The sequence below is a fragment of the Kogia breviceps genome, chromosome 1 (assembly GCF_026419965.1).
Source record: "Kogia breviceps isolate mKogBre1 chromosome 1, mKogBre1 haplotype 1, whole genome shotgun sequence".
In the NCBI taxonomy this organism is placed as follows: domain Eukaryota; kingdom Metazoa; phylum Chordata; class Mammalia; order Artiodactyla; family Physeteridae; genus Kogia; species Kogia breviceps.
Window position 1 is genome coordinate 47,236,168 of NC_081310.1, and position 16,977 is coordinate 47,253,144.

A 16,977-nucleotide genomic window follows, 5' to 3' on the forward strand; every position below is an offset into this window, starting at 1 on the left:
GGACCTTTGTTTACATCTATTTCTCTAAAACTGCCAGTTCCATTTCTCCTCCAGGGCTGCCTCACAGTACTATAGATAAATATATTGATGCACTGGTTGTAAGTAACTTGTACAATTAAAGATGCAAATAGAATTTTCTTTCCTAAAGTTCCTTCCAAATGGACTAAGGCTCCATTTGTCTGAAATGGTTGGCTGGCCACCGAAACACTTCCCTCTCAAGGGCCGAAGCACGCCCCCATTACCTCCCCACCAAGTCCACAGTTCATTTGTCTGTTGATGTCACAGCAACAGATCTTGAAGCATGGGGGAAACCAATGTCAGAGGTGGACATCTGTCTCTGAGCCCTGAGGCACGTCCTTTTATTTAGGGCAGTGAATCCCTTTGACATCTCCCATAGGAAGTAAGAGGTGGAAAAGTGGAGGAGAAGAAGGTTAAATGACTTATGCAAGGTCACATGCCATGTATCACCTTGGATGGAGAGCCGAAGAAATAAAGGCAGCCGTGAAGCTATGTCTGTGTTGTCTGAGGCCACATCTTACAGAAGGCCTGGGCCCCAGGAGGAAGTGGTTATACCTTATTTGGTAGGGAATGGGGAAACATTGAAGTTTTTGAGGAGAAAAGTAACATGACAGAAGTCAAAGCTTTAAGAAAACTAGTTTGGCAATGATAAGAAAGGTTCATTGGGGACTTCCCTGGCAGTCCAGTGGTTAAGACTCTGTGCTTCCACTGCAGGGGGCACAGGTTCGATCCCTGGTCAGAAAATCAAGATCCTGCATGCCTCGTGGCATGGCCAAAAAAAAAAAAAAAAAAAAGTAAATAAAAGGGAGAGAGTCTGAGACCAGACTATTGCCGTGGTCTCTAAGAAGTGATTAGGGCCTGAACTTGGAGTGAAGAATGCAAATAGGGGCAGGGTGAGGGACCTGCTGTAGCTAAATGATCATTTAGAGGGCTGGGTAACTGGTGGGTCTCAGGAGGGCTGTCTGGAGGGCTCTGCACTAAGACTTCTTCGTTTGTCACCCTGCACACTCTCCCAGTGGGATCTCAGCCATTCCCATGACTTCAGCCATCAGCCGTATTGCCACAACTCCCACATAGGTAACTCTAGCTATGATCTGCCCTTCACCCATGGACATTTCCTAAGCAGCTCCTTGGGAGACCCCACAGGGACCTCATGCTCAGCAGGTATGGGACTGAACTCACTATCTCCACCCCTTCTACCCTCATGGCTCAGGGAAGGCTGTCCAGCCAGGAACTGTGAAGTCATCCTATGTCCTTCCCTTCCCGTCTCAATTCACTCACCAAGTCCTGCCAGTCACGCTTTATACATCTATGAAATCTACCCACTTCTTTTTCTCTCCTGCCACTACTGGAGTCTTGGCAACCACTTTCTCTTCCCTAGACAAGTGCAGTAACCTCTACCTGATCTTCCTTCTCTTGACATCCTCCAGTCCGTTCACTCTAGTGACGTGTTGTTTATTTATTTTTAATATAGACTGAGAGATCTCTGAGCAATGCAAACCTAGTCATTTTTTTCCCATTTTTTTCTCTACTAAAACACACCAATAGCTTCCCATTGTCCTTAGAATAATCTGCTACATCCTTAATATGGCTTCAAAGCATCTCAACCCACCTCTGTCTCTTCCTCACTTTGCATTAGAGTGAGCCGCAGAGATGTTGCTGTCACCTGATAACTCTTGAGCTCTCTGAAAGTGGAGGTCACGTCTTTCAGCATAGGGGAGGGTGTATTAGTCATTGTTCTCCAGAGCAACAGGACCAATAGGAGATAGATTGATAGGTATCGTGTTTACTTAGGGTGAAGCTCCAAGTACATTTATTTTCAATGCTTACTGGTAAAATTATTTCTTTCTCCAACAAATGTGTTTACTTTCCTGCCTTTAGAAACTGTACTAACTACAGAAATCCAACTAGTTAATAAATTATAGATTTTTCTGGAGTTTTAGGGTCATGTGGACTCTGGTCATTCTGTTTGAAGCAAAGGTGGAGAAGGTATCCTAGACAGCATTTAAACGAAACTCTTGATTTCTCCTTGAAGAGAGTATGTGTGTGGGCGAAGGTGAGGGAGGGGGTCTCGTGTTACAAAGAAGGTACATGGTATTGGAAAAGTATTGGTGAGGTGACACTTGCCACACGGACATCATGGAGTGGTCGTGAGAACGGCGTGAGATAACGTGCTTGAAAGACCTGCGGCATGTGGCCTGGCACGTGATGGATACTCACTTCCTATTCTGAGGCTGGGAACACAGAAATGTGGGCAAAAACATAAAGTGATAGCATCTATCTTTGCAAGGTACCGATGTTTAACGAGGGGAATTCAGTTTTCTTTCTTGCTCCTAAAACCCAATGATTTGCATTTTAGTCCTAAAAATTAAAGACACAACAAAATAATTCATTAAATGTGTTAGTTAGCCCAGGTTTTACTCTTGGTTATTTCTCTCCTCATAATTAGAACAGGGAAGTGTGATTTGGAGGGAGGAAGCCCTAGGTGGCAGATCTTTACTCTTCCTGCCTAACCCCAGGAGGGTACAGGGAAAGTGCTGCTGTCACGAGACCCTGTCCTTATGGTGGGAGCCAAAAGGATGGAGGTGGACCTGCCTAGAGGTCAAACAAGTTCCCACTGTGAGCCCAGGGCAGGGGCCTGTGGCTACAGCTCTGCTTGAAATGGGTTTTCCATGTTGCTGACTCCTGGTAAATGGAAAATAATGTTACGTTGTGCTAACACTTTCCCAGCATTGCTGCATTAAACAGGGTAGAAAATTATACCTAGGTTTAAAAAAAAAGTCAACGAAAAACGATTCAGGGCTCTTTAGTCATTAAAAATGTGTTTCTGGAGTGCTAAATTTATAGTTAATTGCACAGTTAATTCATTATGTAGCAGTGTTTTTCTCCTTTATAAAACGCCAAACTAAAGTGAACCCAACCAATTACTTGAAGTCTTAGAGATATCACAAAAGGAATGACTTAATTTAGTAAATAATTTTAACTAAAGTAATTATTTACTGAAAGAGAGAGTTTGCTGAGTGCCTCAGGAGACTGTTTGCTATTGGCCTTGTAAAAAACCTTCCATGTAGTTCTTGATTAATTACTTACACAAACAACATTTTATTTACTTTGAACAAATTGGGTTTCAGAATGAGGTCATAAAATATCAATGAAGAGACCCCAGCAGGACTTTTTCAGGTCTGTGAACCTGTAGGGAGTGGTTTTAATTCTGACACCCTCTGAAGGCAAGTCACACAAACTGTCCTGTATCATTGTTTCTTCATAAATGAGGCATTTTGTTCCATACCGTGGTATGGACAAGCTGATCCCCTGTTTTTTGGCTTGGTTCTTGTTTACTACATACTTTGAGGTATCACATACATAGGAGGCACTCAAGTAAATGCCAGATAAAAGAAAATATATAGCAATACCAGCAGCAGCACTTAAAAAATATGCTTGTCTGTCAGATACAGAATTGGAATCAATAGCATTCAGAGGATTGTTTTTTTAAAGGTAAGAGAACTAAAGTATTTGGGAAGTAGAAGAAAAATGGCTAAATGAGCCAGCGATTTTCAACTTGTCTGGAATCACAACCTGGAATTTTGAGTGTTCCTACAATGCTCTAGGGCATCCATTTATTTTTAAAATTAATGTGAGCTATAAGACTGTTCTATGAATTTTGTGTAAATTGAAAATACACTGAAGTATTGAAAAGTCACAATTAGGGATCATTGCTCCAATTTTTGAGCATCTCTAGGTCTTAGATGACAGGCTGGGAGCAATACTAGTGAGGTCAAGCCAACAGGAGCTCCTCACTACATGTGTATGCTTCTGATCCCTGCAAGGAGGAAAAAATAGCAGTAGAGCCTTCATCTCTGAAAGAGACAGCCATCTAATCCTGAGGCACAGAGCCAAGAAAAGGACCTTAAGGATTAATCTTTAAAAAAAGCCCAGTTTTACTTGGAAAGGGTTCTTGGAGGTGACCAGCCATCCTCTTGATTCATTTGAAGTACTGTGTATGTAGAAGAGGGATTAAAATGGACCTGTGTGATCCCAGGGTGTCAGGGAACAATGGGTGGGAGAGTCATAGGTAATGAGATCTCCATTCAAGGTATGGATGAAATTTCTTAGTACACCAGGAAATGGTGTGTTCTCACCCTAACATGTTCAAGCAAGGACTGACATCCACAGTGCAGCGATGACTTAAAAGAGCTAAGCCAGGTGCGGTGGGATGATGGCAAGATGGTCGGGGGTGGGGTAGCTAGAGGAGCCCTCTGGTCCTTACCACACCCTTTAACATGTCTGAACATGGTTCTCCAGATCCAGGGCAGAGTATTGAGTAGGCAATGCTGCCTTTTCATTTGGACCCCAGAGTTTAAATACAGTAAGTCCCCTACATATGAACCTTCAAGTTCTGAACTTTCAAAGATGCGAACGTGCATTCCATCAACGTCAGGCGTGAGTGAAATTGCAGCTTGCCCTCTGTCTCTTATTGCTGACAGTCTTTCAGCTCTACCATCTCCCACCTCCTCTTCCTCCTCCAGTCAGTAACTCTTCTTGCCTGTTCACTCGATGCCAGCCCCTATATGCCAGCTGTTGTACTGTAGTACTGTACTTTTCAAGGTACTATACTGTAAGATTAAAAATGTTTTCTTTATTTTTTGTTTGTTTATTTTTTTGTATTATTTGTGTGAAAAGTATTATTAACTTATTAATACTTTAAAAGTATTATTAACTTATTAATATTTAAAATAATTAAAAGTATTATTAACTTATTATTATAGCACAGTACTATACAGCCAATTGTGTTATTTGGATACCTATGCTAACTTCGTTGTACTTACGAACAAAATTGGACTTACGAACGCAGAACTCGTCCATATACAGGGGACTTACTGTATAACTTAGCCCATATCAAGTCCTCCCTTGCACCCAGGCCTGAAATATGCCATTCTGATGTTTGATACTGAATTTAAAGTCAACCAGATCCCTGCAATTTCCTTATCTGAACTACTACCAAGATAGAGCTCCAATATGTTGACCTTGTAGAATGGATTTTTAAAAATCAGAACTTTATATGATTATATTTTATTTCATTAGCTTCAAACTATGATGTTATTGGCTTGGGAGAGGGAATGCGTAATTTTAAATGCTGATTCTATCCTCTAAGGCAATAAGTGCTCCTCCCTTTGTGTCTTCTCTGGTTTTGTAGGCATGAGTCTACATTTTCATCCCAAGCTAGGATAGAATTTGGCAAATCTTGAGACCTTCCTCCAGGTAAAACAATCAGAGGTTGAAGAGGTGGAGAAGACCTTAATGGATGTAAAATTCAACTTTTTAATTGTATAGATAAAGAATTTCTGTATTTACTAAATGAATAATCTTGAGGCAATGTTGTTTGGCCAGTTACAAACCAACCTATCTATGTTAATATCCTGACCACATTTTTCCACTTTGTCCTTGAAACATTATTAAAAATCTTGCCAATCTTTCAAACACATACACACACACACACACACACACACACACACACACACACATTGGTTTGTTATCTATTTTTGTCTTATGTTGGCTTGAGTGGATCAACTTTTCATTTCCAAAGGCTCACAAGCCATCTCTTTATCCTTCTAGAATTTAGATCAATCCTTATTGTAAAGAATTCTAGAAAACAATGTAGCTTCTACAACAAAATTGTTTAATAATTGCTTTTAAAAAGATTTTGGCAAATAAACATAAATTCAATTCAGAATATGTTTTAAACTTTGTTCTAGAATTTGGGAATCTACAATAGCTGAGTTCAAGTCTTTACTGTGCCTCCCCAAATTTCCCAAAGCCAATGTGCCTTTCACCAGATAGACTTTCTCTCTCCTAGCCTGTGGCTTTGGTATTAGGTTCGACTGGGGAATGGGTGGCAGAAACCATGAAACTTGGGAGTTAGTGATGGTGAGAAATTGCTACATCTGTAGACTAGGGTGGACCTTGTCCGTCTTAAGCACTGGATGAGCTCGGCACTGGATGACCAGCTTCTGAGACCGTCCTGCCCTCTGGACTCTTGCTCCAGCCCCACCCCCATTAAGCTCTTGGTATTTTCATTTTCACCTTGTTGAAGAAATAAAATGCCCTCTGGTTCCTTCACCTTCCTCCTTTGTCCAGACAGACTACATAAGAACCTAAAGGAAATTATCCCAAAACAGAAGGGAGCTGTTGATAAGTCTCCGTGGGCGTCTGTGTAGGCACACATCATCTGAATGACAGGTTTGCATGTAAACAGCCACAACTCATGAAAATAGTTTTTAATCTACTTGAAAGGCATATTCTCAGAAGGAAATCAAGTTCCCTCCAGGTGTGTGGAAGCTCTTTGAAAGAGGAGCTGTTGCAGCAAAAATACAAGCCATTATGAGATTCTACTTTTCATGACCCTTTTCTTCCTTCTGTACCACTTTCCCCTCCCCTCCCCATCTGTGAACTTATCTCTGGAGGGCTTTTGACTGGCGAGAGACAGGGAAACAGGGAATTAGGGGAATTAGTTCTCTCCTTCCCAGCAGATCAAGGCCAAGTTCCATCAATTGGGCACTGCTTGACTTTCCACTGAATGTCTAATTTTGTTTCTCATCTTTTTTCAAGACTTTCCTTGTCTGGGAAGACTGGCTATTCCATTGCCTCTCCTTTCCAGGCCTCTGTGCCACTCTCCAACTCTCCTCCACCCAAATTCCGGGGTTCTTGAAAGGCTCAGCTTCTGTGCACTCTAGCACACACTAATCCTTGATTTGAGTAGTCCCGTTGTGTCATGTTATGGTATAAAGAATTTTTAAATGAAATTAAAATTGTTACTGTGGTAAAATAGGCATAACATACAACTTATTATTTTAATAATTTTTAACATACAGCTCTGTGACATTAAGTACACACACATTGTTGTGCAACCATCACGTCTATCCACCTGTAGAACATTTTCATCATCCCAAACTGAAACCCTATACCCATTAAACAATAACTCCCTATTTCCCCTTCCCTAAATTTTAATTATGCAAATAATAGAGGAATGCATTGTAAAAATGAATAATGTTTGTACTAAATAATGTTTGTATTAAAAATAGTACAAATACCGTAAAGTCCACTTTTGACTATCACACCCAACACCAATACCTCCCTTAGAGTTAATGACTACACTTACCTCTATACATAAATATAATATAAAGTTTTGTATGTAGCTTTTACACAAATGATACATACACAAAAGTATCATATCAAATATCACATCATCAGTGATATTCACAATGATATCATGTCACTGTTCTGATACTTTCTATTTCCACTCAGCCATATGTCTTGAAGATCATTCCACGTCAGTACCTAAAAATCTACCTCATTATTTTTAACAGCTACATAGAGATAGACCCAGAGAAGTTAAGAATCTTGTCCTGGGGCAAACATTGGCAAGCGATAGAGTCAGGATGCAAACCCTGATAGCCTGCCTTCTGAGCCCATGCCCTTACCCACAATGTCATTTTATCTGATTGCTGCCCATCTAATGGGTTAAACATGGTGTCTCCTGGGTGCTTGTATTTGCATTTTCCTGATTGATAGTTAGAGGGAGCATCTTTTCATATGTTTATTAGCCATCTGAATTTTCTTTTTGTGTATTGCCTGTTCCTGTCTGTTGCTCCTTTTCCTATTGGATGGTTTATTGATTTGCAGTTTAAGAAATGGCTCTGTCTGATTTCTTTGGTGAAGAATCATTATTTGTACCTTAATTAAAATGATCAGTAAGCCAAGTGTTAACTGAGCCTAGACTCTGCCTGAGTGAAAGGCAGGATAAATGAAATTCAAACATTCTTGCAGACATTCAAGACATTTTCATATAAACATGAACATTCAATCATTCATTCATTGAATAACTTTTCAAATTGCACTGTACAAAGGAACAACACATATTACAGAAGGGTTAGTAGAGATCTTATTCAAAACAAAGAGCTATTAACCTTTACTAAATTGATCTTTAATGAATACATTACTAAGTGTTTTCACCTGCTTTTGCCAATGGCCCTCTACTAAAAATATGAAGACTGTCAACTAACATAAGAATCTGTCAATGTAAATATTAAAGTTTACATATTTTTAGCCTTTCAGAGAGGAAATTAGTCTCAGAGAATATTTATTTTAATCCTCTCTCCCTTCTTTCCTTCCTTTTTTCTTTTTCTTTTCTTACCTTCCTTATTTAAAAAATTTCCTGGATTATCAAAATATGCTTCTCTGTACAGAGCAGATGCTAAGAATTATGGATGTATATTTTGGATGACTATATTTGAGCAGGAAACTGTCTGTGGTAGCAAACTGAAAACTTTAGGAATAACTGTGCTTTTAAAGTGAGAGCAGATCCAAAGGATTCTACGTCTTTCAAGCCCGTTTTTATCCCAAGGAGAAAGAAGAAAGCTACATCCTCATTTGGTATGGATCCAGAACAGCCCCGAAATGCAGAACAGTTAATGGCTTCAGATGTTTATCTATGTGTATTGGGCAGGTGCATCCAAATCCAACCTGAAATCTCCCGGAACTGTGGTGCAGACACTGCCATTCAGATGGGAATGTCTTTTGTTCCTGGAAGTTCTTTTTCCCTACCCACTCTGCGTGCACACGCACCCCACTGTGCCTAGAGGTAGGGTTATTGGGAGTGTATTTCTGACCCTTTACCTCTTCTCAGCAGGAGATAACCAGACACTGGCGCACTCTCCATTTTAGTTGCCGTGCCCTTCATCTACCAAGAGGCTCAGTCCAGTCTGCTGGTCTTTTGCCAAGGATGCCTTTCTCCCGGTCCTTGGATCTGGAGGAAGGATGGTGCTCATGGATCCCCAAAATCAATGTTTCCAGGGACTCTCTTTCTTTAGAGTACTAAGAAAGCTGTTTGGGGGACAAGCCAGAGGTGGCACGTCAGTCTAAGAATAGCTTGAGGCACTGTGCGGGCATCTCAGTGGGTGGAGTGGCGCTGAGAACAGGGTCTGTGATGCGCCTGTATTTACTTGCTTCTTTTCTCACCACATGCATCTCGTGACCTGCACTGTGGGGTCCCAGTGTGGCGCCATTTAGTGTACATGGAAGATGTAATAGCCGCAAAGTGTGCTTTGGAGTCGCCCTTAGAATGTCTTCCTTTGAAAATATCCCTAGAAAGTGAGTAGCTTGACTTGCCATTTATAGAAGACAAAAATAATTCAGGGATAGGACTGTTTAATCAGTCTGTCAGGAAACAAAATTGACTGAGCATATTTTGTGTTACAGGGAGCTCCCTGTACTGCACTATAGACTGACTGCCAAATACCTGTGTTCTGGGGCCTCTAGGCTGGCAAGTGAAGTCACAGTCTTGGAATTGGGAGGCAGGCCTGAGGGTCTCTGGATCAGTGCTTCTCATATTTTAATATGTATCGGAGTCACCTGGGGATCCTGTGAAAGTGCAGGTGGTGACTCCATGATTCTGAGTGGAGCCCATTTCCAACAAGCTCCCTGCTGAGCTCCACGATGCTGCTCCCCTACCAGCGTACTAGGGCTGTTCAGAGCCCAAGCTGTCACCCAATGTTGGAATTTCTTCTTAATTGGAAGCACCGTTAATAAAAAGTTGAAAGAATATTGGATTGAGTGTCACTATACCTGGGTTCTAGTTTTGCCACTCACTAGTGGGTAACCTTGAGGAAACCACCTGTAGAATCCCTGCTCCAAACTTCATTATTACTCCCATTTCAGCCTCAGCCCTTAGCTCTAAAATCCCCACCTCTGGACTTCCCTAGTGGTCCAGTGGTTAAGACTCTGTGCTTCCACAGCAGGGGGCTCCGGTTGGATCCCTGGTTGGGGAACAACATGCCTCATGATGGAGCCAAAAAATATATATATATCCCCACCTCTTGTGGGTGCATCCAGTGGGATCTCTGCAGGCCTGCTGGGGGCTGGGGATGCAGGACTGCTTGAAGGACGGCTTTGCTCTAAATGGTCCCACTGTTGGAAGGAATATTTTTTTGGTTTTGTTTTTGATTTCTGTTTTAGGAGAAACCGTTTTGAGAAGTATGCACTGGGGCCTGATTCAAGACCAGGGTGAGAGGACGTGTGGGTGGGGTGAGTGGATCCGTGAGGTCCCTTTTGATGGTGGAGACAGGAGAGTGGGAAGCTGTGAGACAAGGGATGAGACAAGCACACAGTGAGAGGGAAGGACGAGGAAAACGATGGGAAAAGGGCACTACAAAAGCAGAAAGTAGGAGCTGGTGCTAGTTGCAGAAGGCGATAACTGAAGCATGAGCCAATGTTTTGGCAGAAGCAGAAAAGTATAGGGATAGACTGGAGAGATAGTGCACGGATGATATGTCAGGTTTTATCGAGGGACATGGGGTGAAAGGAATTGCAGAGGGAAGGAGAAATCAAAGATGCAAACTGGGCTTCCCTGGTGGCACAGTGGTTGAGAGTCCACCTGACGATGCAGGGGACACAGGTTCGTGCCCTGATCCGGGAAGATCCCACATGCTGCGGAGTGGCTTGGCCTGTGCGTCCGGAGCCTGTGCTCCACAACGGGAGAGGCCACAACAGTGAGAGGCCCACGTACCACAAAAAAAAAAAAAAAAAAAAAAAAAAAAGATGCATACTGCCAGGGGCTGAAATGGTGTTTATTTGGTTGGGAGGCCTGAGAAATCAGGCTGCGGGAGGAGAATGAAGACTTTGAGGTGACATTTTGTGATGGCTGAATTTTCAGGTGTCGATGAGTGGGAAATATGGGACAGAGAGAATCAGGCGGTATGTGAAGAATGCCAAATGGATAGAAGAGAAGTGCCCTTTAGTGGGCGATGTGGAGCCTGCTGGTGTCAGCGGAGGTGCGATAAATAGGATCAAAGGAGGCCCGGGTACCACCTCCGTGGTCTGCTTGCCCCAATGCTCTCCAAGCCCAGCTCTTGCAAACCCCGTGCCTGTGGCCTTGTTAACAGTGGCCACTGGACAGGCAGCGTGCGCAGTGCAGGCTTCCTGAAAGCATAGAAACTTCTCTGGAGTTTAGTCCATGTGGAGAGTCCCTGCGTGTGGAGGAAACCAGGCAGCTGCACTTTGCCCACACACTTCTCTCTAAGGTAGCAGCACCCAGATCTTAGCAAAGAGCTAAAAGTTACAGCATAGTAAACTAAAAAGCAGTGACTTCGCTCCTGAGCTTGGTCCTGTAGCTGGATTACTGTGGCATCTATGGAAATGGACTTCATAGAATCCCAATTATGGACAGCATAATTGACCAAGGACCCCAGATGATGCACTCCTTGAAATCTATTGGTACATTAGCTGGAGCCCATGCTGCCCACGGGCTGCTCCCAGCCAATGACTGTGTTGGGGAAGCCAAAGCAGACCAGTTCCTGTTTCTTACAGGTCTCTGATAGTTGCTTCCAGGTAGAGGACTCCCTGACAGGTTTGCCAACTTTGAAACTTTGTTAGATTGCCCAGCTACCTAAGTGCTTCCACTCAACTTACTCTCTTGCTTGGTGGTCGGACAATTCTCCCAGCATTACACAGCTCCCTCCCCATTCCCTCTCTCAGACATCTCCCTTAATGAAATTCTTCTGTGTTTAGTCCTGTGACTCCTGCTTCTCCGAGGACTCACACGAACACAAGAGGGGACCAATAAGGGCAGAGGAAATGAGCCAGATTTGTATCAATTAATGCTGTAAATAGCAGAAAGGGAAAGGGTTCTTGGGAAAGCACACAGGTAGAAGAGAAGGAGGGGAGCCCCAGATACTGGAAGTGTCAGGGAAGATGATTCTGGGAGTCACCCACTCCCATTCTCATTCCCTTGAACCTCCAATTTCTACACCCATCCATAATCTCCATTTTAAGCCTTTCCATCTCTGACCACCACCCCTTGACTTCCCAGCTCACTCCCTTTTGCATCCCCATCCTAACAATTCTTCCACCTTTTCCAAAACGTACAACCTATTGATCCTGCTAACTTTGTACTCTTCTCGCCCCTCCTGCCATGCTCCCCTCCTATCCTACTTGGGTGGCCTTGATCTTCATTGCCATCCCTCCCATGCATAAACTCAATTCCTTCCCACATCTTGTCTTCCAGTGTCCTGGCCAGCAAATCCCCAACCTCGGTCAAACCCAACTCTCTGCCTGCTCCACACTTATATAAATGCAGCTTAAAATGGCTGGACAAAAGTCCCCCCAAACCCAGCAATGATGTCACTTTACATTCATTGCCACAGACCTCAAGTTAGCCCTTAGCTCTGCTGGGCAATACTACTGCATTTTCCTAGTCCATTCACTCTTCTTCTCTCCTACTTGACAATCTCTCACCTCCTCTCTTTGCAAACTTCCCCCTCCCTCTTTACTATCACTGATTTTCCTTCTCTCACAGTCTGCTCCCTCTCAGTTTTGGCAACTCCATTCTTCCAGTTACTATGGCCAAACCTTGAAGTCATCCTTGATTTCTCTTTGTCTTATGTCCTCCATCAAGCCGTTAGCAAACCCCATTGATTCTACGCTCTAAATGTCTCCAAAATCTAACCAGTCTCATCCCTTTGTCTGTCTCCATCAACTCACACCTGGCTTCCTGCAGTGCCTCTTAACAGGTCTTCCTTCCTCCAAACTCTCCTCCCTACTCCCAGTCTATTCTTAACACACTACTGGAGTGATCAAGTTCGATCTCCTGCTGATAATCCTCCAATAAAGTTCTGGCTCACTTAGAGTAAAAACCAAAGCTGTTACATCAGAAGGCCCTCATGCTCTCCTCCCCACTGTGCTAATCTGATCTCTTGCTCCTGGCCCGCTTTGTTCTTTCTTCTCTAGCCTCACTGCCACGCCTCCTTGACCCTTAACTCCAGTCACACTGGCCTTCTCACTCTTCCTCAAACACACCAAACTTCAGCATCTTTGCACTTCCTGTTCCCTCCTCCTCGAAACCTACCCCCCCCCCCCAAATTCCTCCATTCCTTCATGTCTGCTCTTAAGGGTCACCTTTCCATGAGACCTCTCTGACTACCCATTATAGAAGGGCAAGGCCCTCCTTCCCACGCTCTCTATGCCCTGCCTGGTCTTTTCTCCTTACTTAGCACTGATCACCATTAACATAGGACATGTTCGTTTGTTTGTTATCTATCTTCCTTAACTAGGATGTAAATCCCACCCGAGTACTTTCATTGCTTCACACAGGAGATGCGCCATAAATAGTTGTTGAAGTAATGAATTAAAGAAAGTTGAAAGAGGCGATGGGATTGAGCTGATGGGAGAAATACAGAAGGGGGAAGATTTGGACCACAAAGGAATATTTCCTAGGAAAATATTTTGATAGGGAAAGGCAAGAAACATGGGGGTAGAGAGTCAGAATTCATCATGGTGGAAAGGCAGGGCTGATCCCCAAGTCAGGATTCCTGCTATGAACATGAAGCTGTCTCTCTGAGCCTCAGTCCCCTTAGCTGCAAAATGTGGGTGGGAGTAACCTACCTCTCCAGGTTACTGTGGGCCAAGTCTCTCTGATTTACCCAAGGTGGAACTGAGGCTGAATATCAGCCACCATCTGCTTCTTGCAAAATTAATGAAACCAGGGAGAACCCTCTAGGTAAGGGAAAGAGTCCCCAGGGTGGAGAAGTTTGCAAGATTTGAAATCCCTGTAGCAGAGAATGAGGTGGAAGGCACACTCAGCCCACTGGTGGCTGAGCTGGGCTTTTCCCTCCTCTGTTTGTAGCCAGAGGAAGGATCCACCTTAAGGGAAACAAGTAGTGATGTATTTCTGTATTCGGAACACTGACATTGCTCCAGAAAAAAGTGAGAGGAGATTATGCAGGAAAGGAATTGAGTCTGTCAGGAGATTCAAGAAAGAAAAAAAAAAAAAAAAAAACATGTAGAAAGGAGCTGTTTGTTGCTCTTTGTTCAGGATTTTACCTCGAGAGTCTGTTTATAAAAATGTTCTCTCTTGCCCAGACTCTTTTGCTCCTGCCTGGACGTCTCCCTCCTCCACCCCCCACCCCAACCCTTCCCTTCCCTCCTCTTGTTTGACTTAAAGCTCTTTCCTTGATTAAATAATGAATAAAAGCTCTTCCCAAGTCTGGCCTTCCTGGCGTTAGGGAGAAATTACAGATATATGTACATACATATACATGCAAAATAGCCTGAGATAAAGAGGCTTAAGATAAATAGGTTTCTGGTGGGTTTTTTTTTTTCTTTTAAAGAAATGTCATTCATAAAATACACTTACAAACAACACAGATTCGAACTAGGGCAAAGCAGCCTGAGTGCAGCTAAGTAGTCTGATTAAACAAAGTGCTTGGATTTAAAAGCATGTATTTTTATTTAAAATTATGATATTTACTTTTAAAAATGGGTTGCGGCTTTCTCTTCTAGGGTCACTATATCTGTCAGGTACTGAGCTACCCATGTTATTGTCTATATAAGGAAGGATTATCCAATTCATAACCAAAGTTTCTCTTTGGCCTTCTTTTCCTCAGTTTCAGTGGGTAAGGAATTCAGGAGCAGCTTAGCTGAGTGGTTCTGGTTGAGGGTCTCTCATGAGGTCACAGTCAAGACCTTGGCAAGGGCTGCAGTCATCTGAAGGTCTATTTGGTACTACAGGATCTGTTTACAAGATAGCTCACTTACATGGCTGTTGGCAGGAGGCCTCAGACCTCCCCATGTGACCTCTCTATAGGGTTCCTTGAGGGTCCTCATGATGCGGCAGCTGGTTTCCCACAGAGCAGTGAGAGAAGAAGGAAGCCATAATGCCTTTTAAGTCCTAATCTGGGAAGTCACTCACTATCACTTCCATTAAGTTCTATTTGTTAGAGGCGACCTATTAAGTATAGTCCACACTCAAAGGGAGGAGAATTAGGCTCTGCCTTTTGAAGGGAGAGGATCAAAAATTTTGTGGATATATTTTTAAATTACCCACAAGCCATGGAAGACTTTGCAGCCCTATTAAGATGCATTCATTTACTAGGGCTGCCATAACAAAAGCACCTCAGACATAACGGCTTAAACATTAGAAATTTATTATCTCACAATTTCAGAGGCTAGAAGTCCGAGATCAAGGTGTCGACAGGGTTCACGTCTCCTGAGACCTCTCCTTGGCTTGTAAATGGTCCTCTTCTCCCTGAGTCTTCTCCCTGGTTGACCCTCTGCCTGTTTGGGTCCAAATTTCCTCTTTTTATAAGAGCACCAGTCATAGTGACTAAGGGAACCACCCTAATGACATTATTTTAACTGAATTACTTCTTTAAAGACACTATGTCCAAAGACAATCATATTCTGAGGTATGGGATGTGGTGTGACATCAACAAATGAATTTTGGCAGGGACACCATTTAGCTCATAGCACAAGGATTTTGGTATTTATTCTTGGAGCAACAGGAAACTATTGAAGTAAATGTAGGTGTGGTGAGGGTGTGGGGCACCCCCAGATTTACGTTTAGAAATTCGTCAGGTTGCAATGTGAGAATCTGATTAGAGAGGGAGCCACGTAAATGTTGCCTGGAAATCTTAAAGTGGTCCAAGTGAGAGGGCATGAGTTTGGGGATTAAGGTGGTGGCAACAGAGACAAAGGGAGGTAGACAGATTCAAGAGACTTTGGGAGGCCAAATTGTTAGGACTGTGGCTAGATTGACTATGAGTGTGACAGCAAGGGAGAGCCAACAATGATGCTTGGATTTTTGGCTTGTACCCCTGGATGGTGGTGAAGCTATTGCTGAGATAAAAGATGATGGAAGAGGTCCAGGCTTGGAGGTGGTGGTAGGAGGATTATGAGTTTGTTATGGTTGTGTGGTGTTGAGGAACCTGCTAGTGAACCAAGGAGAAATATCCCTTGGGATATTGTAGTTTTGATTTGTATTTCTTTAATAATTAGTGATGTTGAGCAGCTTTTCATGTGCTTCTTGGCCATCTGTATGTCTTCTATGGAGAAATGTCTACTTAGGTCTCCTGGTAGTGGGTTGTTTGTTTTTTTAATATTGAGCTGCATGAGCTGTTTATATATTTTGGAGATTAATCCTTTGTCTGATGATTCATTTGTAAATATTTTCTCCCATTCTGAGGGTTGTCTTTTCATCTTGTTTATGGTTTCCTTTGCTGTGTAAAAGCTTTGAAGTTTCATTAGGTCCCCTTTGTTTATTTTTGTTTTTATTTCCATTACTCTAGGAGGTGGATCAAAAAATATCTTTCTGTGATTTATGTCAAAGAGTGTTCTTCCTATGTTTTCCTCGAAGAGTTTTATAATGTCTGGGCTTACATTTAGGTCTTTAATCAATTTTGAGTTTATTTTTATGTATGGTGTTAGGGAGTGTTCTAATTTCATCCTTTTACATGTAGCTGTCCAGTTTTCCCAGCACCACTTATTTAAGAGGCTGTCTTTTCTCCATTGTATATTCTTGCCTCCTTTATCAGAAATAAGGTGACCATATGGGCGTGGGTTTATATCTGGGCTTTCTAACCTGTTCCATTGATCTATATTTCTGTTTTTGTGCCAGTACCATATTCTCTTGATTACTGTAGCTTTGTAGTATAGTCTGAAGTCAGGGAGTCTGATTCCTCCAGCTCCACTTTTTTCCCTCAATACTGCTTTGGCTATTTGGGGTCTTTGTGTCTCCATACAAATTTTAAGATTTTTTGTTCTAGTTCTGTAAAAAATGCCATTGGTAATTTGATAAGGATTGCATTGAATCTGTAGAGTGCTTTGGGTAGTATAGTCATTTTCACAATATTGATTCTTCCAATCCAACAACATGGTATATTCTCCATATGTTGGTATCATTGTTACTTTCTTTCATCAGTGTCTTATAGTTTTCTGCATACAGGTTTTTTGTTTCCCTAGGTAGGTTTATTCCTAGGTATTTTATTCTTTTTGTTGCAGTGGTAAATGGGAGTGTTTCCTTAATTTCTCTTTCAGATTTTTCATCATTCGTGTATAGGAATGCAAGAGATTTCTGTGCATTAATTTTGTATCCTGCTACTTTACCAAATTCACTGATTAGCTCTAGTAGTT

The 16,977-nt window shown here is 42.5% G+C and overlaps 1 protein-coding gene across 2 annotated transcripts in view; it reads left to right on the forward strand.

Annotated features, from left to right (window-relative positions):
- The window catches only part of TNR (tenascin R), a 425,553-nt gene that overhangs the window by 34,481 nt on the left and 374,095 nt on the right, over positions 1–16,977 (forward strand). The window lies entirely within an intron of this gene.